Source organism: Astyanax mexicanus, chromosome 9 (assembly GCF_023375975.1).
Source record: "Astyanax mexicanus isolate ESR-SI-001 chromosome 9, AstMex3_surface, whole genome shotgun sequence".
NCBI classification, from domain to species: domain Eukaryota; kingdom Metazoa; phylum Chordata; class Actinopteri; order Characiformes; family Acestrorhamphidae; genus Astyanax; species Astyanax mexicanus.
The window spans coordinates 1,527,902-1,549,968 of NC_064416.1; the positions used below are offsets into that span (position 1 = coordinate 1,527,902).

Genomic DNA, 22,067 nt, shown 5'->3' on the forward strand with positions numbered 1-22,067 from the left:
GTTATTAGTCATCAGCAATCCCTCTATCTCTCTTTTTCTTCACCTCTCTCACTCTATTTGTCTTTTCTGGAGGTGTGTGGTCATCTGTGGATAGCTCCGTCCCCTCAGGAGATCGTCCTCACCCTCGTCCTCAGCCGGGCCCCGGGGCCTCACCTGCTCATCAGCTTTATAATACTGATCAAATTGCTTTGTGGACAGAACGGCTTCAAAAAATGGATAGAACTCTTCTTTCTTTCAGCTACAAAATCCTGAAATAGGAATTATATATCCCCTCCATCTCTCCCTCCCTCTTTTTTCCCCTCTCTCTGCTCAGCTGCTCTTTCTGATAGCTCTTAAAAGGAGGCACTGGGGGCATGACTTGTTTGGGATGTTGGCTGCAGAGCATGCTGGCTGCTCTCGCATTTCTGTTTTTCTCTCTTGTGTTTCTCGTCTCTCGCTGTGTACAGCCCTTTCCCTCTCGCTCTGTCGTTCCGTAGCTTTATTTCTCCACATCTTTATCAAAGTCTCAGTGTTTCCACCTTCTGCAATGAGGGGGATGAAGGAGAATAAGGGGAAAAATGGATGACTGTGTCACATTCAAGGGCACAGTGGTACCCTGCCAAGATAAGGTCTCTCTCCCGTGATATATTTCTCATATTTCTCTCGATGTCGTCTCTTTTCTGTTGTATCTATAGCTAACATTTCATTTCTAGTGTTGACCAAGACATCACACATCCATGCATTTATGTCTCAAGATATGCAAGATATGTAATTAACTTCAGTTTCTGAATCAGATTCACTGATTTTCACGATTTTGCTATTCATAGGTTTATGTTTGAGTAAAATGAACTTTTTTGTTTTATTCTATAAACTACAGACAACATTTCTCCCAAATTCCAAACACAAATATCGCCATTTAGAGCTTTTATTTGAGTTCAGAAATCAATATTTGGTGGAATAACCCTGGTTTTTAATCACAGTTTTTTTTTTTAATGCATCTTGGCATCATGTTCTCCTCCACCAGTCTTACACACTGCTTTTGGATTACTTTATGCTGCTTTACTCCTGGTGCAAAAATTCAAGCAGTTTAGCTTGGTGGTTTGATGGCAGTCATTGTCTTTCTTCCTTTTCCTCCCTCTTTCTTTTCTGGCTTCATGATTTATGAAGTTACATATTTTTCTGGCTGCAGGAAAGACGAACATGGCTGGCTACTGTCAGCAACTAATAGGTGGCGCCCCCTTGAGGGCAATTCTAAAAGTGTCGTTGTAGTTTCCTGCATTGACCATAGAATTTAAAGGGGCGTCCACACAGTTTGTAGTTCTATTTAAGTCATAAGTAGTAGTTACTCTCTCTTCTTTCTTTTATGGCTTTCTGATGAAGTTGCTAAAGGTTCATATTTTGCCGGCTGCAGGAGTGACTAACCTGGCTGGCTTCTGTCAGCAGCTAGTTTTAGTGGCTCCCTTGAGGGGAAATCTTATCTCGGAGCCCGAGGCAATTGATTGGTTTGCTTGCCTCGTTGCAACGGGCCTAAAACTTCTTCCCTGGATGCTCTATAAAACTAATTTTTGTTAGTGTACCTCTTAGTGAGAGACATTTTACCCAGTAATCAGACTGTAAGAGGCAACCACTATGACTGTCATGTACAGTTGCGTCGTTAACAAAAATCCTGGACTGCTAATATTGGTTCGAATCCATAGAGCAGGGGTGTCCAAACTACGGCCCGCGGGACATTTGTGGCCCGTTTCCTTTTTTGGAGCGGCCCGCGAGGTATTTTAGAAATAGAATGAAAGTTGGCCCGCTGTTAAACAGGTTTTTATAATGTGAGATTCAAAGTTTGAACGGTAGGAGTCAGAAACGGGTCAAAGAGTCTAAAAGCGGAGAGGGTGCGCATTTCTAGTGCAGAAAAACGGGCCAAAGAGTCTAAAAGCGGAGAGGGTGCGCATTTCTAGTGCAGAAAAACGGGCCAAAGAGTCTAAAAGCGGAGAGAGTGCGCATTTCTAGCAAAAAAAACGGGCCAAAGAGTCTAAAAGCGGAGACAGTGCGCATTTCTAGCGCAGAAAAATGGGGTCAAAGAGTCTAAAAGCGGAGAGAGTGCGCATTTCTAGCAAAAAAAACAGGCCAAAGAGTCTAAAAGCGGAGACAGTGCGCATTTCTAGCGCAGAAAAACGGGCCAAAGAGTCTAAAAGTTGCCGTAATTAAGGAGTTTAATATTAAGAGACATCATGAAATGAAAGTTTGAAAAATCTTAGTGGGATCCATTGACAATAATATTCGATGATGAAGGCCTATTAATGAGCGGTCCTTCAGTAGAAAATCACACGTTTTGTTTTTTTATTTCTAAAGAATCTTTTGAACCGTGCAAAAAATGTATTTCCACTTTCACAACTGTGTACCACTTTGTGTTGGTCTTTTGCATTAAATTCCAATTGAACTTTTGAACTCAATTAAATCCAAATAGAATATATTTACTGTACGTTTGTGGTTGTAATGTATAAAAATATGGATATTTTGTTAGCCACTGTATTTATTACATTAATACTTGCAGTATAAAGAAAGCTATAAAGTATATACATTTTCGTTTATTGTGCCCTCATGCCATATTTAGGTAGAACCTGTATGTTGAGCTACAGGTACACGTCTCTCTGAGACTCTAAACACTGGAGGGAAGCTCCTGTCTCTCCACGGCGTCTCAGATGGACATGCTGAAAGCCCGTCCTCGCTCTGAGAGCTCTTAGCACTGCAGACTCCGTTTCATCTGCTCTAGAGGAAAGCTCTCAGAAAACCCTCAGAATAGTAATCCAGCGCTATTGTATAAAGCCGAGGTGCACCAAACAGTATTCACCGGCAGTATCAGAGACAGCGCGGCTTGGGGACGGTGGTAATTCTGTTCCCAGGATAAATGTACTGCAGTTGTCCCTCTGAGAGATTCAGAGGGTTATAGAGTAAGTCTGGGTGCTTTCCTATTTTAATTTATTAATAAGTACTTATTTTTCTAGTTACCGTAATTTTCTAAGTATAAGGTGCACCGGATTATAAAGCGCATTAAAACGACATTAGTGAGCATGCCTACATCGAAATTAACTATGGTGTCGCCATGTTTCCCTTCCAATGGGGAAGCTGGGGGAAGAAAGCTACGTAAATGAAACTGTAATTCTAAAAAAAATAATAATAATAATAATTATATATATATATATTTTTTTTTCAAAGTTAATCGAGCACTGGATGTTAATCTATACAGATTTCTCTCCTAAAAACTGTTTATTTGGGTGAGTAAAGCACTTTTATTTACAGGAAGCTCAGATTTCCAGATTTTGAGCTTTCAGTGAAGTTTCTCCAGCACTAAGGCTGGGAGCAGCAGCATTAGCATTAGCATTAGCTGCTACCCGCAGTGCTAGTGTTCTGCTAAACCAGGGCACTATCAGTTAGCGGTTTATCCCACTTAGCTTGTTTTAACACAGTAAACATGCAGACTACAGTCCAATATATACAAGCTAGCCCTGCGATTAGTCAATTTTTGTTTTTGCTACAGTGGTAGCAGAAAGTGTTGCTGTGGTATAGCTCTTGGTTGCAGAGGTACTGCTGAGGTTTTGCAAGAGTGGTTACTAAGGTGTTTCTTTTGGGCAGTTCTTTCTTGCTGAGGTGTTGGCATTTTTTTTTTGCTACAGTGGTAAGAAAGTGTTGCTAGGTTATTGTTTTATTGGTCTTTTAAGGACTTTAATACTCTAACAAAACCTATATTTATGATTTTTGACCACTTAAAGTCTTCATCATTGAATTGATGAGCACCTTTATCACCTTTATCTTATCATTCTTTGCCAATATAATCAATCAGTCGCAGCGCATCATTACGGGAAAGACAGATAGAAAGAAAGAAAGCGATTTGGAGCAGGAGCGAATCCCAGCGAGCGATTTTCCTGCTCCGGCCGGGTGATTACTGTACCTTTGTTCCGGACAGCCCTTCCCAAAGCTCCGGGGACTGAGCTTATTTCTGTGTCATTGCAGTTTGCAGAGAACAAATTGATTTGCGCATTCCCATCGATCTTTTTTTATTCTAAGAAAGGAAAGCGATTTCACTCATCGCTTGCTAACCTGCCTCCTGTTATATCGCTCTTACCCGTCTCTCTCTCTCTTTTTCTTCCTGTTTTCCTCTTTTCCTCTCAGTGCCGGTTTGAGGCGTGGCAGTGGCAGGTCAGAGGTTGGTGTTAGTCTTCCCGATCGCACTCTTATTAGTGCCGGGTCCGAGTGGCAGCCAGCTCTCCTGCCACTGCAGAGGCGGAGGCTCTTATCAGTCGGAGGAACCCGGCGGCGGTCTGCAGGACTAATGAGCATCTCCAGCTGCCGCCGGGGTTCAGAGAGCTTCCAGAAACATCCTCCAGCCTCGGGACACGTCGTTAACAATAGATAGACGCTGTAAATGAATCTGATAGCAGATGAACTTGATATCGTGTGAACTGTGGGGTCGGGCTTTGTGTGAATTATTTATTGCTCTTTTTATTTCATAATTTCCAGGCAATTTCCATTCATTTTGAGAATCATCACTTTCAGAATCATCATTGTCTATACATCATCACCAGAGCCAGGGGTACTACTGTACATCATGCCTCAAGGGTCCAACTATATATATGTATAAATATATATATATATATATATAATATATATTATATACGTTAAATGTCCTCCCTTGTCCCGTTTGGTCTTGTCTTATCCTGTAGTTTTTGATGGGTTTTGTATCTGTTTTGGGGTTGATGACGGGTACATTGATTTACAATGTGAATAGAACATTATCAATACGGGATTGTCAAAGCACTGGGTAATCTCTACAGATCTTATATCCATTATTTCACAATAATATGTCTTCATTTTCAGAATCATCCCTTGATCCAGAACCTCTAAAGTAGAGCTTAGATTCTCTGCCCGACCTTTTTTATGCTGTTTTTATTTGATATAAAGCTGTGATATGATAATCAAATCAAACTGTGTTTCAAATAAAATTACAATGTTATAAATCACTGTTTTTTTGTATTTTGCACAAAGGCTACATGCTTAAAATAAAAACAAATTGCTTGTTCAGAACGTTGTTAATTATACTAGAGTAATGGAGAGACAATTTCTTAATAAATAATAGGTCTATGCTTCTTAAGTTCTGCAATGTTAATTAACATCATTCTAAACGGATTTCACTTATTAAAACAGCCTGAAAATGTTTTAAAAAGCTCAGTTTTACCGCTCTACTTACTAAAAAAAGTGTTGTGTTTAAATCAGGCTTGGGCTCATAATGGCAGTTTATGGTTTGGGTCGGGCCCAATCTAAGCTCTACTCTAAAGAGCTGCTACTTTATTGATCTTACAGTCTTTAAAAAGACGCCGGTGTAATCTGACCCTAAACAGGACTAAGGTTGTAAGGTTGGTGGTTGGTGTGGTGCAGTGGATAACACCACTACCTGCTAGTCCACTATCACCTCATGTGGGAGGTCTAATTACTCTCAACACCAACTCCTACCAGCATAAACTACCTAGTAGTAGTAGTAATAGTTTATTGAACCCAAGAGCAGAAAATATATCATATATTATATAGATGTATTTCACACAGAGTGATCTAATTTATGTATTTATTTATTTTATTATTGATGATTATGAAGCTTACAGCCAATAAAAAAAAATAAAAAATCAGTGTCTCAGAAAAATACAATATTACATAAAACCTTTCTTTGTGGGCAGTGTGCCAAGTCCTGCTGGAAAATGAAATCTGCATCTCTATGAAAGTTGTCAGCAGAGGGAAACATGAAGTGCTGTAAGATTTTGTGGGAAAATGAAATATGAAAAGAGGTAGGCAGTGAAAGAAAGTGGAAAAGAAAGAGACCACACCTATTGTGGGGTTTTGGCGGGAAAAAAAGAACAAAGGATGCTAGGAAAAAGCTGAATTTCCTAGAAGAAAGAGGATGAACAACGGGGCATTAAAACAAAAATGATTTTCCAACAAAAAAGGAAGGAAACTGAAAGGTATCAGAGGAAGGCACGAGCTTTCTTTCAGAGGTAAAATCAATGTTTGGTTATGATTGTTCAGTTTTTTCTTTAGAAAAAAATATGGAGAAAATGAAGTTCAAGAAACTTAAGAACTTGTGAAATATAGACAAATGCAGTGATTGGCTGCCCACACACTCACACAAACCAACACACAGCAAATGCTGGTCTTTGTTTACCCCTCTTTTAAAGGCAGGGCACAGGTGTTGCTAGTTAGGGTTGATTGCCTCCAGAAGCCACCTGTTGCCCCCTCTGGTGGCCGGAGGCTGCCTAGAGCACTTAATAATGATGAGTTTCTTTGATTTCACCAAATTAAAAACCTCTGGAATATAATCAAGAGGAAGATGGATGATCACAAACCATCAAACCACCAAACTGAACTGCTTGAATTTTTACACCAGGAGTAAAGCAGCATAAAGTTATCCAAAAGCAGTGTGTAAGACTGGTGGAGAAGGAGAACATGATGCCAAGATGCATGAAAAAAACTGTGATTAAAAACCAGACCAGGGTTATTCCACCAAATATTGATTACTGAACTCTTACAACTTTATGAATATGAACTTGTTTTTTTTCTTGCATTATTTGAGGTCTGAAAGCTCTGCATCTTTTTTTTTGTTATTTCAGCCATTTCTCATTGTCTGCAAATAAATGCTCTAAATGAAAATAAATAAACAGAAAGGCAAATGAAATAGCATAGGGAAAGTACAAACAAGCTCAAAAGGCTTATACTAGGCGGTTTGCCAATTAAATTTATGTCACTTCAGGTTTAAGCAAAGAAATGTGGCAAGAAAGACAGCTGGCAAGGTATTGCTAGGTGGTTGCTAAAGTGTTGCTGTGGTATTTCTAAAGTTGTGCTGTGGTGGTTGCTGTGGTGTTGCTGTGCTATCGCTAAAGTTTTGGTGTGGTAGTTGCTAAGGTGTTGCTAGGTGGTTGCTAAAGTGTTGCTGTGGCATCTTTAAAGTGTTGCTGTGGTATAGTTCTGGATGCAGAGGTATAAGTTTTGCTATGGTGGTTCCTAAAGTGTCGCTGTGGTATCGCTAAAGTTTTGCTGTTGTTGTTGCTAATGTGTTGCTAGGTAGTACCAAAAGTGTTGCTGTGTATTAGTTCATGGTAGCAGAGATGTTGTTAAGGTTTTGCTATAGTGGTTGCTAAGGTGTTGTGTAGTTTTGTGTAGTTCTTGCTTGCAGAGATGTTTCCAATTTATTTTTGCTATAGAGGTAGCAAAAGAGTTGCTGTGGTATAGCTGTGGTAAGGTTTTGCGAGGGTGGTTGCTAAGGTGTTGCTATGTTTTACACCAATATGTATTCCTGAAACTGTAAAGCTCCCTGGTTGGTCAGTGGAGCTTTAAAAGGCATCTTACCAGATTCCCTGTGAACGTCATATGCTCAATTACACTAAGTACTTTTGAATGTTCTTAAAGTACTAAGTGAGGACTGGGAGGAACTAGATTTAGCATGATGCTGGTCACCTTGGATACTCTCTAAGAACAAGGCAACGAAAGATGACAGCTGGTCCAGGAGGAGGTGCTAGCAAATGCAGCGCAAGTGCACTTACGGGTGGGATAGTGGGAATACGGTAGTTATTTTGAGTTTTGAAAGCCAAGACTCTTTCTAAGCAACTTTTTCCAAGAAAAAAAAAAACTGCCCACTGTTTCAGAAAAGAAGATATCTGGTGTATATCTAGAAGTCATGGGCAAAAACAAAGACAGCCATGGCTCAATGGCCACCATTGGCACCTTGGCAATCCTGGATAAAGAATCCCCAACCTTGACTCTAACCACTGAGCCACCACAAGAACGAAAATGAAACTTTACCAAATGTCTGGTCCTTTGGTTTCAAGAACCCAGACCAATAGCCTAGATTGTTTCTTAGATCAGTGGGAAGCCATTGCAATTGGCAATCCTGGGTATTGAACTCACAACCTTGGTACCAATAAACTTGTGCTTTAACTTTTAAACCACCTCTGTCCCAAAAGTTAACCCAATCATCACCATTAGTGTTGGAAGCCTTTAATCCATCTAACCAATTGGCTCAATGGCCAACATTGGCAACTTGGCAATCTCAGGTAATCAATCCACAACCTTGACATCAACATTAAACTTTACCAAACACCTTTTCCATTGGATTGAAGTTCCTAGACCAAGCATGGATTGATGCGTGAAGCAGTTTGAAGCCATTGCATTAGAACCCGAAAACAGAGGTGGTTAAGAATGGTTAAGAAACTTCTGGTCCATTGGAATTAAAAACCTAGACCAATTGCCTGCATCGATGCTTAGACTGGTAGGAAGCCACCTCAATTGGCAAAACTGGGTCTCGAAATCAAAACCTTGATATCAATTACCTGGTGCTCTAACTTCTAAACAACCATTGTCCCAAACGTTAACCCAATCGGCACCATTGGTGTTGGACGCCTTTAATCCATTGAACCATATACATAGTAGTATGGAAAACACTCTAATGGCTCAATGGCCAACATTGGCATCTTGGCAATCTCTGGTAATCAATCCACAACCCTGACAATAAAAAAGAAAACTTTACCAAACACCTGTTCCCTTTCATTGGATTCAAGAATGCAGACCAAGCATTTATTGATGCCTTGAGCAGTTTGAAGCCATTGCATTGGAATTTGGTAGCAGAGATGGTCAAAATAGAAGAATTTTGGCAATCTGGGTAATCAAACTCTCAACCTTGATAACAAAAAATCTGGTGTTTTAACTTCTGATTAAAATTAATTTATTAATTTCTATCCCAAATGTTGAACCCAAAAACACAACCATCACCACTGGTATTGGAACACAAATGGAATTTGGCCTTTGCCTCAAACACATTGAACATTGGCACCTTGGCAATCCCCGGTAACAAATCCACAACCCTGACATCAATAACCAGTGCTTTAACCAGTGATCCACCATGCAATGAACATTAAACTTTACCGAACACCTGGTCCATTGGATTTAAGAATCCAGCCCAAGCATTGGTCGATGCCTAGAGCAGTTTGAAGCCATTGCAGTAGCATCCAGAAACAGAGATGGTCAAGGGTCATGAGCAAAGGTCCAACAATGGCAGTTTGGCAATCTGGTTAATCAAACTCACAGCCTTGATATAAAAAATCTGGTGTTTTAACTTCTGAGCCACCACTATTCCAAATGTTGAACCCATTGGTGTTGGGAAAAAACAGATATAGGCCAGAATTTGGCCTCTACCTTTAGTCCATAAAACCATATATATATATATATATATATATATATATATATATATATATATATATATATATATATATATATATATATATATATATAGTAGAACAAACCCATTAATGTCTCAATGACCAACACTGGCATCTTGGTAATCCTAGATAACAAATCCACAACCTTGAAATCTACCCACTGAACCACCACTTCACTGAATGTTAAACTTTACCAAACTTCTGGTCCATTGGATTCAAAAACCTAGACCAATTTCCTTAATTGATTCTTAGCGCAGTTTGAAGCCATTTCATTAGCAACCAGAAACAGAGATGGTCAAGGGTCTTGATCAAAGGTCCAAAAAATGGCAGTTTGGCAAATGTGAGTATGGAACTCACAACCTTGACATCATTAACCTGGTTGCTAGTGGATAGTGATATATGACTTTTGGTTTTAGCATGGGTTCAAATCAAGTGGAGGACGTGTTTGGTGCAAAGCAAATGCATTAAACTTCACCAAATACATCTGCCACTGGATTTAAACCCATTCCAAAGCCAAAAACCCAAATGTTTTCCTTATTCTTCCATGAGATTTAAAGCTAAAGGTTGAACTGGAGAAGCAGCGCAAGTTCTAAGCACCAAAATAAGAATCGGTCCACAGGTACGAGGGAGCTTGCATGGCTTTCACAATATCTTCCCATCGTTATGACCTGCAGAGGCTCCAGACGCCGATGCTTTCAAACTCCTTGGCATCACAGAATTGCACAGCAGGAAAGCCATTAACCACATCAGAGAGTGTCTCGAGAGGACTGGAGATCAAAAAGGGCAATCCACCGGCCCAGTCCACGTACTCTACCCCGGGTCTGACCTGATTCTACCTCCAGCTCCATCAGAGTGTCCTCCTGTTAGAGGTTCAAAACACAGCACACCTGTGTACACCTGGTACAACCAACAATGAAGTGTCTGAGAGCACTAGAAGATGTGGAATATCTAATGGAGTACAATATAAAAAACACTCAATCGAATTACATTTACATTTATTTAGCTTAACGCTCTTATCCACATTGTTAGGAGTCTTGCCCAAGGACAAGGTTACTGGTGTAGCACAATATAGTTAACTATACTTGGAATTGAACCCCAGTTTCCGACATGGTAGCTCTCTGGCATGCGCTGGTGTTATCCACTAAACCACACCAACCACCCAAATTAGGGTTGCATACAGTAGCTACTTGTTGTGGGTTCTACCAGTCAGGTATTAAGGAGCAGTAAAGCCACTCTGCAAAAGTACAGAGTTATAAATATTTTTCATAGCCAGAACCACTGTTTGGAACGTTCTAAAGAAGAAAGTCGTCAATGGTGTACTAAGTAACAGGCAATGAACAGACAGACCAAGAAAAAACACAACAATTAATGAAAGATTCATAACTGAATTGGGCTTGAAATAGTCGATACTTGACCCATTACAATATTGTTTCACTGGTTTAGATCAGTACATTCCTAGTGGACAAAAATACAAGGTGGGATAAAAAAAAAAAAAAACACAAAAAAAGAGAGCTGTGAGTGTCTATGGGTGAAAAACAAACAACTGAAGAAGAAAGTTGTCAATGGTATACTAGATAATAGGTGATGAACAGGAAGACCAAGGAAAACCACAGCAGTTGACAAAACTGAGACATTGTGAGTTCTGGTTATGTTGCTTTGTCTCTGAATACTGTTCCTACATTCCTAGAGGACGACAATTGGAGGAGGAATTAAAAGTTAAATACAACCACAAAAAACAGAAAGCTGTTTATGGGTAAAATAACATGCAACAGTGAAGCTGAGAGAAGATGGAAAATCAATCAGAACCATTAGAGTACATATTTTCCATAGCCAGAACCACTGTTTAGAATATCCTGAAGAAGAAAGTCGTCACTGGTGTACTAAATAACAGGTGATAAACAGGTAGACCAAGGAAAACCACAGCAGATGATGAAAGATTCAGAATTGGATTGGGCTTGAAATAGTTGATACCTGATTTATTACAATATTGTTTTACTAGATTGAATCAGCACATTCCTAGCGCAAAACAATACGAGGGGAAAAATAGCCGGGAACCACCATGAAAACCAGAGAAAACCATCAGAACCATTAAAGCACGAATTGTTTTCATAGCCAGAACAACAGTTTAGAATGCCCTGAAGAAGAAAGTCATCACTGGTGTACTAAATAACAGATGTTGAACAGATGTCGAACAGGGAAAACCACAGCAGTTGATGAAACAGAAACATTTTGAGTTATTTAAAGTTATATAAAGACCCTAAAAAAACGACCTCCAGAGGTCAGCAGGGAAGATAGAGGACAACAATACGAGGTGGAAAAAGCCGGGAATCACCGGTGATCGTCGGGAATTTTAAGTGATTCCTTCAAGGGTCCTTGATTACAGGCATGATCATGCTTGATGATTTTTTTTACAGAGACCCGTCGACTTTCCTACTCTCGCTCCTTCTGCTTTTATATGGCTAATAAACATGAATAAACATGGCATGTAAACGTCTTTATATAAATGCGTCCTGACGTCTCCGGGTAATTCCGGTACGTGCTGCTGGCTCCGCGCTCTATTACTGCGTATTAGCGAAAGCATACTGACTCACTTACAAATGCCTTGTTGGTTCAGGAGTGGGTTGACGCACTCGCGCCGTAATGAGCCGCGGCAGCTTGATTGTTTTGAATAGGAGGGATCGCTGATGCCTAAAGTGGCCCCGAGCCCACCCCCCATCCACTCTTACACCCCCCCTCCCCCAGGCGTACGTCCCTCGCACTCGCACGGGTTGCCAGATTGAACTGATTTGGACGAGCGTCTCGCTTTTATCGAAGTGGAAAGATTTTATATGAAGTGCTGCCTCGATGTCATGCCTGAGAAGATAAGCAATGCCATGGGTAAGTGTGTGAGTGTGTGTGTGGGCACATGTGCGAGTGTGTGCGCGAGAGTGTGTGTATGAGTGTGTGTGTGTGTGTACACACTCATGCGTGTTTTCCTCTCATGTGTTGGCTCTCAGCTCGCTGGCTGTGTCTGATGAAAGAGAGTGACATTTTCTCAGATGTGACTCATTTGCACTCTGCAGGCCAAATAGGGCAAGGCGGGAGCGCGAGAGCGAGCGAGGGAGAGCGATAGAGAGAGAGAGCGCGAGAGCGAGGGAGGGAATGACAAAGGGAGAGAGTCACACTGTATAATTCACTCCTCGTCTCACTCCCGGAGAATCACATCCACTCGCGCAGTTCGACAGACTGTCGCGCACTGCCTGCGTTTTGTTTGTTTGTGTATTGTTGTGTTGAGTGTATGCAGGTGGATGAGCATTCGCAATTGTACGATTTCAGCACTCGCAATCTGAAAGTACTGCGGCGTGGCGTTCCCTATAATCGGCCACTTCAATCATCTGTTGTTTGTTGCACCATTTAACCGAGTAACTAAACCCCCTGATTTTAGCTGATTCCACCCTCAGCTCAAATAAAAAAATGGGAATATTGGGCTAGTTTGGGCGGGGCACTGGGTGATGTATGGGTTTAGGGGCGGGGCAGGAGAAAGAGCTGATTGGGCAGAGCAGTGTACCACTGATAGCGATGAGAGGGCGCTGCAGAGGCGGAAATGACCACAGTAAAGGTATTTTTTAAAGGTACTGTAAGGAAAGGTTTATAAATATTTTTAAGGTGGAACAGGAATGTTTTTTTCTAATATAAGCTTCCTATAGATAAACAGGTTTCAGGACAGAAATATGTGTAGAGTAACATCTAGGACACGTTTGAACAAATTGTTGTTGTTGTTTTTTTAGAATTACAGTTTTGTTTACGTTACTTACCATTCCACCTTAAATGCTAAAGCCTTTGATGCCTGTTGCACCATTTAACCGAGTAACTAAACCCCCTGATTTTAGCTGATTCCACCCTCAGCTTAAATGTTAAAAATGCTAAAAAAAAATATGGGAGTATTGGGCTAGTTTGGGCGGGGCACTGGGTGATGTATGGGTTTAGAGGCGGGGCGGGAGAAAGAGCTGATTGGGCAGAGCAGTGCGCCTCTGATAGCAATGAGAGGGCACTGCAGAGACGGAAATAAATTTAAATGATAAAAACAAGCAAACTATATAAGATTTAATTAAGAAGGAATCAAATTATTTTGAATAAAAGAATATGAGGATATTAGAATAATGATATATAAACACAATTAAAGAAATAAAGGACTAAAATGACACCACAATTATAAAAAAGTAAATAATGGAAAAAATATATAATAATAATAATAATAATAATAATAATAATAATAATAATAATAATAATAATAATAATAATAATAACAATAATAATAATAATAATAATTTCATTATAATAATAATAAAGTTAAAAAAATATATAAAAAAGTATTAAATAAATAAAATAAAAAGGTAAAAGGCCAAAAGTAAAACCAGTAATAAAATAAATAAAATAAAAGGGCTAAAAGGTAAAACATAAAATGAGATAAAAAGACCTAAAATAATTTACATAAATAAAAAGGTAAAAGAAAAAAAGGAACATATTTTAGCTATTAATGGAAAAAATATGGATTTTTCTTTAAGGTGGAACAGGAAAGTTAGCTAGCTAGCTACTGAGATGATCTACTAATGAATTGTATATGACTAAGTGGTAGGACCATGGGGTAAAATGGGATTGGGCTTTTTAAAAGTTTTAAAACAATGCAGATTACAGCACTGTCAGTGTGGTTTGAGAGTAAGAGCTGTGATTCTCTATTTTTCCCCAAAACTCGTATAAACTCCTCTCTAACACTCGTTTGCATGGATCTGCTGAACCCAATCAAAAGCTCATTTCCTGCTCCGGCTGATTTTAGCTGGGTGGTTGGAAATAGGAAGCTCTGAAATCAGCTGGGATGTGTTTACGCCGAGGCGACTCCAGCAGGGCGCCGGGACACCGAGCTCCGGCTCATTACCGCCGAGAAATTTCACATGTAAGAGTTACGCAACATTATGAACAACACAATGCATAGTATTGCACTGTTTTATGAGGCCCAAGAACCAAAGTTTAATTACGATGCATTATTAGTCAAGATTCAGCAAACACCATCTCTAACAGCTTTTGTACAGTGTGAACAGAACGGCAGAAATGAGATTTATCAGTCTGGAAAAGATTATAAAGTCATTTATTTTTAAAGCTTTGTGACTCCAGAGCACCACAGTGATTCACTATTATTCACTAATGGAGAAAAAACATGGAACACTGGTGAACCTTCCCAGGAGTGACCGGCCGACCGAACTAAATTACTCCAAAAGGGCATGAAGAACTCATCCAGGAGATCCATAAAAAAGATCACAGAACAACATTTAAAGAACTGCAGGATCTCACTCGCCTCAGTTAAGATCAGTGTTAATGATTCAATAATAAGAATAAAGAGACTCATCTCATTTTCACCAGAAAACATCTTGATGATTGACGAAATTTTTGAGAAAATACTCTGTAGACTGATGCGGCAAAAGTAGTCTGGGGCGGTTTCGCTGCTTCAGAATGTCCAGCCGTCTGTTTGTGACCTCAATCTGAAAAGAACTTGGGTTCTGCAGCAGGACAATGACCCAAAACACACCAGAAAGTTCTCCCAAATTGCAAATAAAAATATTGTCATTTAGTTTTAAGAGTTCAGAAATCAATATTTGGTGGAATAACCCTGGTTGGTTTTTAATCACAGTTTTTTTTCATGCATCTTGGCATCATGTTCTCCTCCACCAGTCTTACACACTGCTTTTGGATAACTTTATGTCTTGATTATATTCATCATTATGTGGTCTCGTATTTTTTCCCAGTTTTTCTCCATTTTTTTACCACTTGAATGCGTTTGTTCGATTACATTGAACATTGCTGTTTTATTCTATAAACTACTGTGAACAGAAAACATACACAGTTCTGATACTAATGTTTTAACTCTCCTACTGTTCATTCAAAGATTTCATATGTCTTGGCACGCTCTCCTCCACCTCCGCTCGTCTTACACACTGCTTTTGGGTGTAATTAAAACAGCAGCTTGTGTTGGTCATACAGCACTGCTACTGCATTACTAAACAATAGAGATTTTGTACAAATGTTGATGGGTTGTGTATATTGTATAAGTGGTTTTGGAGACTTTTTTATTGATTTGTTCATCGTGAGCTTTTAATACAGTGTAAAGAACAACTTCCAGATTCATATTATTTCAAAAGTAGAAATATAAGTATGGCAGAAAATAATATGCAATATATAAAAAATATAGAATCACATGCTGTATCATTCTCACTGATGCTCTTTTTCTGTGAGTGAGATTGTCAGCAAAAGAGACATAGATTGAGAGGATGAGAGAGAGAGAGAAAGAGAGAGATAGAAAGAGAGAGAGAGTGAGAGATGTGAGTGACAGATTAGGGAAGACAGTGACACAGAGAGCATCAGTTTTCTCAGTGGGCGGGGCTCACACTCAGCTTTCATCTGTCCATCACTTCAGTTTAGTGTCCAACACACACACACACACACTTACACACACACACACACACACACACACACATATATATATACTCTACTGAGAAAAAAAAAATCTGATTTAAAAAAGCTGAACGCTGTAAAAAGTCCATGCAAATCACTCATTGAATATTTAAATATAAAATAAAAAAGTTAGCATAAAAATAACAGTTTAAACTCTAATCCAAATTCACTTATAGTAATTCACTCAGAACAAAAAGCTAGTAGTGGTAGAAATTTTATTTTACTTATGAGAATGCAGTAGAATTCATACACTCTAAACATAGAAAGCTGATTTTTTTAGATCTTTTTTTGCAACTGCACTTTTCAAGTTCTTGAATTGACTTTTTTGTCTCGCGGATGTGAGCAGTGAGCGCTGCACACACCGTGCTCTTAGCATGTAAACAGCATGGAGCAGCAGGTTTTTTTTTGCTCTATTTATTTCCTCTGACTGAGATGTTGTATTTATTGAGCGTTTGTTTTATGTTATAGTGTATATTTGTTGTAGGGTGGTTCTGGGTGCTCGGTTTCAGGTGTTGATCGGTTGCCAAACCCCAAATTGTTGAGAGCTGCTCGTATTTTATCCACACGCTACTGACTGTTGGATAACTTTCACTCTCGCTCGCTCTCGCGCCGTGGAGCCGAACAGCGCCTATCGCTCATCTCCTGCTCTGCTGATGAATGAAAAACAATCTGCTCTCTTCTGCCTTTCTTTATCTCTTCCTCTCTTCTTTTTTTCTTCTTCTTCCTGAGTCAGGGGCTTTACTGCGTCTGATTAGAATCAACTGCCCTGTGGTGGGTAAATAAATACCAGACAAAGGGAAGTCCAGTTTTGGTGTGTTTTTTTGTCTCCGTTTTTGTTTTCAGTTCCTCTTTCAGGTCTTATAACACAGTAATTATATCAGACAGACACATGCCCTGATCTCTTTTACTCCAGAAGACATACGGCTGCTCAAAAATATAATCATTTAAAATGTAAAAGGAAGCAGGATTGTTCTATTTTCCTGGAACTGATCATGTTCTGCTCAAAATTTTACCAAGCGCCTGTTTTTTTTTTTTTTTTTTTTTTTTACTTATTTTTGAATGTTTAGACTTTAAATATATTCACACCTAAGATATATTTTCAAAAATGCTAAGATTAGAGTGTTTATGAGTTATAAGAAAGCATAAGAACATTGATGATATATAGTTATTACATGGTTTATTAATTATTACTTTGATAAAATACATGGAGAAACAGCATCAGGCGGAGTTATTTTTATTTTTCTTGATAATCAATAATCACACCTCTAGGATACATGTAGATACTAAAAACCTGCACTCAGAGCAGCCTATACCTTTCAGTATTTTAATCAGGACACACAAAGAAAACTACAGTATATATAAAAATGTAATTTTTTTTTAGTCTAAATAAATAAATAAAAATGTTTAGTGCAAAATAACTACTTAAAAGTAAAAATGCGTGAGTAAAATAAAAACTATATAAAGTAGTGCGCACACCATACCTAGCTTTAGTTTGAGTAAAGCAGGTAGTTTCACACTTTTGAGTCTTTATTTACTGATATTATTTGGTTACTGATGAAACATCATATAAATATGTTTGAAGCACTAAAGGTAAATAATATTGGTTGGGGAAGGAGATTTTTCACTTTTTTAGGTGTTTATCTCAATGGGTTTCTTGTAGATTTAGCTTTACCGCACTGGGATGTGATCACTATTTTTAGAAAGAGTAAGCTCCGCCCTTTTTAACCATATATGGATTATGTTTATGTGTGAAGGGATTCCTGGGTAATTAAGCTGAGAACACAAGGAGAGATTTTGGAGGGGAAATCCGTCAGTAGGGTTTTAAGGGTTAATGTGTTTCTCTCTCTCTCTCTTTCTTTCTTTCTCTCTTTCTCTCTCTTTTTACAGGCTGCTGAATGACTGACTGATTGATGAGATCAGCATCTTTCCAAGGGATCTGGATCTGAAGCTAAAAAAGAAAATATAAAACGAGGCAGCGAAAGAAAGAGAGAAAAAGAGAAAGAGAAAGGAGCTGCATCTCACAGGTACGGCAGGTTTTAATTCCCCTACAGTGGGCGTGGCCTGCAGTGCTGGGCGTGGCCTGCAGTGCCAGCTTGTGCATTATTCACAGGGCATTGTGCTCAGGTCCCGCGGTGCCCAGGTGACGGGCGACCAGGTGGAGAACTGGCACCATTTTCTTGCCTCCAGCAGACGTGAAAAAAGGTTTTCGCACCACAGCCGTGACACTGTTTTTGTTTCACACTCAGGAAGCCCCAATTATCCCCACTGATTACAGAGGCATGCTGGGATTCTGTATTAATCACTCCCTACTTGTAGCTCATTAAAACCAGACCAGGAATTGATCCACTCATGCCACCCACTCACCCACTCACCCAAATGATCTGTTTTTGGGTAGCTTACATTTATTATTTTACTTTTACAGCATTTAGTAGACGCTCTCATCCAGAGCCACTTACAGAAGTGCTCTATCCTTCACTCAGAATATACAAAGCTGCTATTGATAGATGCCAAACTCTACATACAAACAAAATTAAAAAAAGATGTAGTCTACATTTAGTAATTTTAAATTTAAAAGCATTTTAATAGACACAGTTATCTTGGCCATGTATTAAAATGCATAGTCTTTCACTCAGATCATCCAAAGTTAGTACTAATAGATGCCAAACTCTAGATAAAACCCAAATTCCAAGAGAAATGATTTCTATATTTATTACTTTTAAATTTAAAAGCATTTAGTAGACGCTCTTATCCAGACCCACTTACTGAAGTGCTCAATCCTTCACTCAGATCATCCAAAGCTGCTATTGATATACACCAAACTCTAGATCAAACCAAAATTACAAAGAAATTAAGCCTAGATTTTATTATAAAAGCATTTTAGTAGACACTGTTATCTTGGCCACGTATTAAAATGCATAGTTTCACACTTAGAACATCCAAAGCTAGTATTAAAAGATGCCAAACTCTAGTTACAATCAAAATTTCCCCTAAAAAATGGCGGCTACATTTATTACTTTTAAGTTTAAAAGCATTTTAGTAGACACTCTTATCTTGGCCACATATTAAAATGCCTGGAAAATTCACTTGGAAAATCCAAGCTAGTACTGGTAGACCCCAAACACTAGATAAAATCAAAATTTCCCAAAAAATATTATTATTTTTAAATTTACAGCATTTAGTAGACTCTCTCATCCAAAGCCAAATAGTAAAATGCAAAAAAAGTCACTCTTAACATAGAAAGCTGGTATTGGTAGACGTTAAACTCTAGATACAACCCAAAGTCTAGAAAAAGTAGCCTACATTTATTACTTTTACATTAACAACATTTACTAGACACTCTCTTCCAGAGCCAAACAATAAAATGCAATAAAAGTCATTCACTCAGAACATGCAAAGCTATTATTGATAGACGCCAAACTCTAGATACAACCCAAAGTCTAAAAAAGTAGCCTACATTTATTACTTTTACATTTATGGCATTTAGTAGACAATTTCATCTAGAGCTACTTATGAAAATGCAATAAAAATCTTTCACTCTGAACATAAAAAGCTAGTATTGATAGATGCCAAACTCTTGATACAACCAAAATTACAAAAAAACATGTCACCTACATTTATTACTTTTAAATTTAAAAGCATTTAAGTAGACACTGTTATGTTGGCTGTGTATTAAAATGCATAATCTTTCACTCAGAACATTCAAAGTTAGTATTGATAGACGCCAAACTCTAGAAACAACCACAAAGTCCAACAAAAAAGTAGCCTACATTTATTAATTTTAAATTAAGAGCTTTTAGTAGACACTGTCATCCAAAACCAAACGGAAATGCATAGTCTTTCACTCAGAGCATCCAAAGCTAGTATTGGTAGACCGCAAACTTTAGATAAGACCAAAATATTAATTTTAAAACTACTTATGAAAATGCAACAGAAGACATACACTCTGAACATAGAAAGTTAGTATTGATAGGTGCCAAACTCTAGATACAACCGAAATTTCAAAAAAATGTTGCAGAGATGAATTACTTTTACATTTATAGCTTTTAGTACATTACATTACATTACATTACATTACATTACATTTGGCAGACGCTTTTGTCCAAAGCGACTTACAATAGTCAAGTACAATGTAAAATAAGTTTAAAGGAAAAACATCTTTGGATAGGGATAAAAGGAGGTCAAAGGGGAGTAATAGGATAGAGGAGTGAAGGAGAGGAAGAAGGAAATGAGGTTAGAAGTAGTTAGTGTGTTAGAGGTGTTAGGAGAGTAAGTGCTCTTTGAAGAGCTCTGTCTTCAGGAGTTTATTATTAAAGATAGCGAGAGATTCTCCTGATCTGGTAGTAGAAGGTAGTTAGTTAGAGGTGTTAGGAGAGTAAGAGCTCTTTGAAGAGCTCTGTCTTCAGGAGTTTATTAAAGATAGTGAGAGATTCTCCTGATCTGGTAGTAGAAGGTAGTTAGTTAGAGGTGTTAGGAGAGTAAGTGCTCTTTGAAGAGCTCTGTCTTCAGGAGTTTATTAAAGATAGTGAGAGATTCTCCTGATCTGGTAGTAGAAGGTAGTTAGTTAGAGGTGTTAGGAGAGTAAGAGCTCTTTGAAGAGCTCTGTCTTCAGGAGTTTATTAAAGATAGTGAGAGATTCTCCTGATCTGGTAGTAGAAGGTAGTTAGTTAGAGGTGTTAGGAGAGTAAGTGCTCTTTGAAGAGCTCTGTCTTCAGGAGTTTATTAAAGATAGCGAGAGATTCTCCTGATCTGGTAGTGGAAGGTAGTTTGTTCCACCATTGGGGAACTCTGTATGAGAACAGTCTGGATTGCTTTGTGTGAATGTTTGTTTGGTAAAGCGAGGCGACGTTCATTGGAGGAGCGCAGCGGCCGGGAGGTAGCGTAAGCCTTCAGGAGCGAGTGCAGGTAGGAAGGAGCCTGTTCTGTATCACCTTGTAGGCGATTGTAAGAGCTTTGAATTTGATGCGAGCATCAACTGGTAGCCAATGGAGCTCAATGAGCAGCGGGGTGACATGTGCCCGTTTTGGCTGGTTGAAGACCAGACGTGCTGCTGCGTTCGGGATCATCTGGAGTGGTTTTACTACACAGGCCGGGAGGCCAGTTAGCAGGGCATTGCAGTAGTCGAGGCGTGAGATGACGACCGCTTGCACCAGGAGTTGAGTGGCCTGTTGCGTCAGGAACGGTCTAATTTTTTGGATGTTATAGAGCGCAAAGCAGCAGGACCGTGCAACTGAGGCCACATGGTGCGTGAAGGAGAGTTGGTCATCAACCAGAACACCCAGGTTCCTAGCAACCTTTGTCGGTGAGAGAGAGAGAGAGTCGATACTTATAGAGAAGTTGTGTTGAAAAGATGGTTTTGCTGGTATAACCAGAAGTTCAGTCTTTGAGAGATTTAATTGAAGGTGATGCTCCTTCATCCATGAGGATATGTCAGAGAGACACTGCGATATCCGTGCAGAGATTGAGTGATCTTCAGGTGAGAACGACAGGTATAGCTGGGTGTCATCAGCAAAGCAATGGTAGGAAAAACCATGTGAGTGGATAACCTGACCAAGAGAGGTGGTGTATATTGAGAAGAGAAGGGGACCCAGTACCGAACCTTGGGGAACCCCAGTGGATAAGGAGCGGGCTGAGGACAGCTGTCCTTGCCACGACACCTTGAACGAGCGCCCAGTGAGGTACGATCTGAACCATGACAGCGCATTGTCTGCGATCCCCATGTTTGAGAGAGACACTCTCATCCTAAGCCACTTATAAAAATTCTTAGTCTTTTACTCAGAACATCCAAAGCTAGTAGTGGTAGATTGTAAATTCTAGATGAAACCAACATTTTAATTTTAAAACTACTAATGAAAATGCAGTAGAAGTCAAACACTCATAGAAAGCTGGTGTTGATAACTGTAGATACAACCAAGATCCCCAAAATATGTAGCCTGCAATTATTACTTTTACATTTACTGCATTTGTTAGACACTCTTATACAGAGCCACTGACAAAAATGCATAGTCTTTCACTCCAAACATAAAAAGATAGTATTGAACAAAGCCAAACTCTAAATACAACCCAGAGTCCAAAGAAATGTAGTCTACATTTAATACTTTAACATTTACAGCATTCAGTAGAAACTCTAATCCAGAGCCACTTACACAATGCAATAAAATCATTCACTCAGAACAAAAAGCTAGTATGGGTAGACCCCCAAGCTAGTAGTGGTAGATCGCAAACTCTAGATAAAACCAAAATTTTAATTTTAAAACTACTAATGAAAATGCAGTAGAAGTCATACACTTTTAACATAGAAAGCTGGTATTGATAGAAGCCAACCTCTAGATAAAACCAAAATTCCCAAAACAAATGGAGCAT

General features: G+C 39.0%; 2 protein-coding genes across 3 annotated transcripts in view; one reads left to right on the forward strand and one right to left on the reverse strand.

Moving 5' to 3' along the window:
- LOC107196871 (uncharacterized protein C14orf132) overlaps window positions 1–22,067 on the reverse strand; it is an 893,178-nt gene that overhangs the window by 485,911 nt on the left and 385,200 nt on the right.
- The window catches only part of si:cabz01090165.1 (LRR and FN3 domain-containing protein), a 391,809-nt gene that overhangs the window by 180,245 nt on the left and 189,497 nt on the right, over window positions 1–22,067 (forward strand). For both annotated transcript variants that reach the window (XM_049483443.1, XM_049483442.1), the window contains exon 3: window positions 17,595–17,731. The gene's annotated coding sequence lies outside the window, so the exon portion shown is untranslated. The remainder of the gene's footprint in view (window positions 1–17,594; window positions 17,732–22,067) is intronic.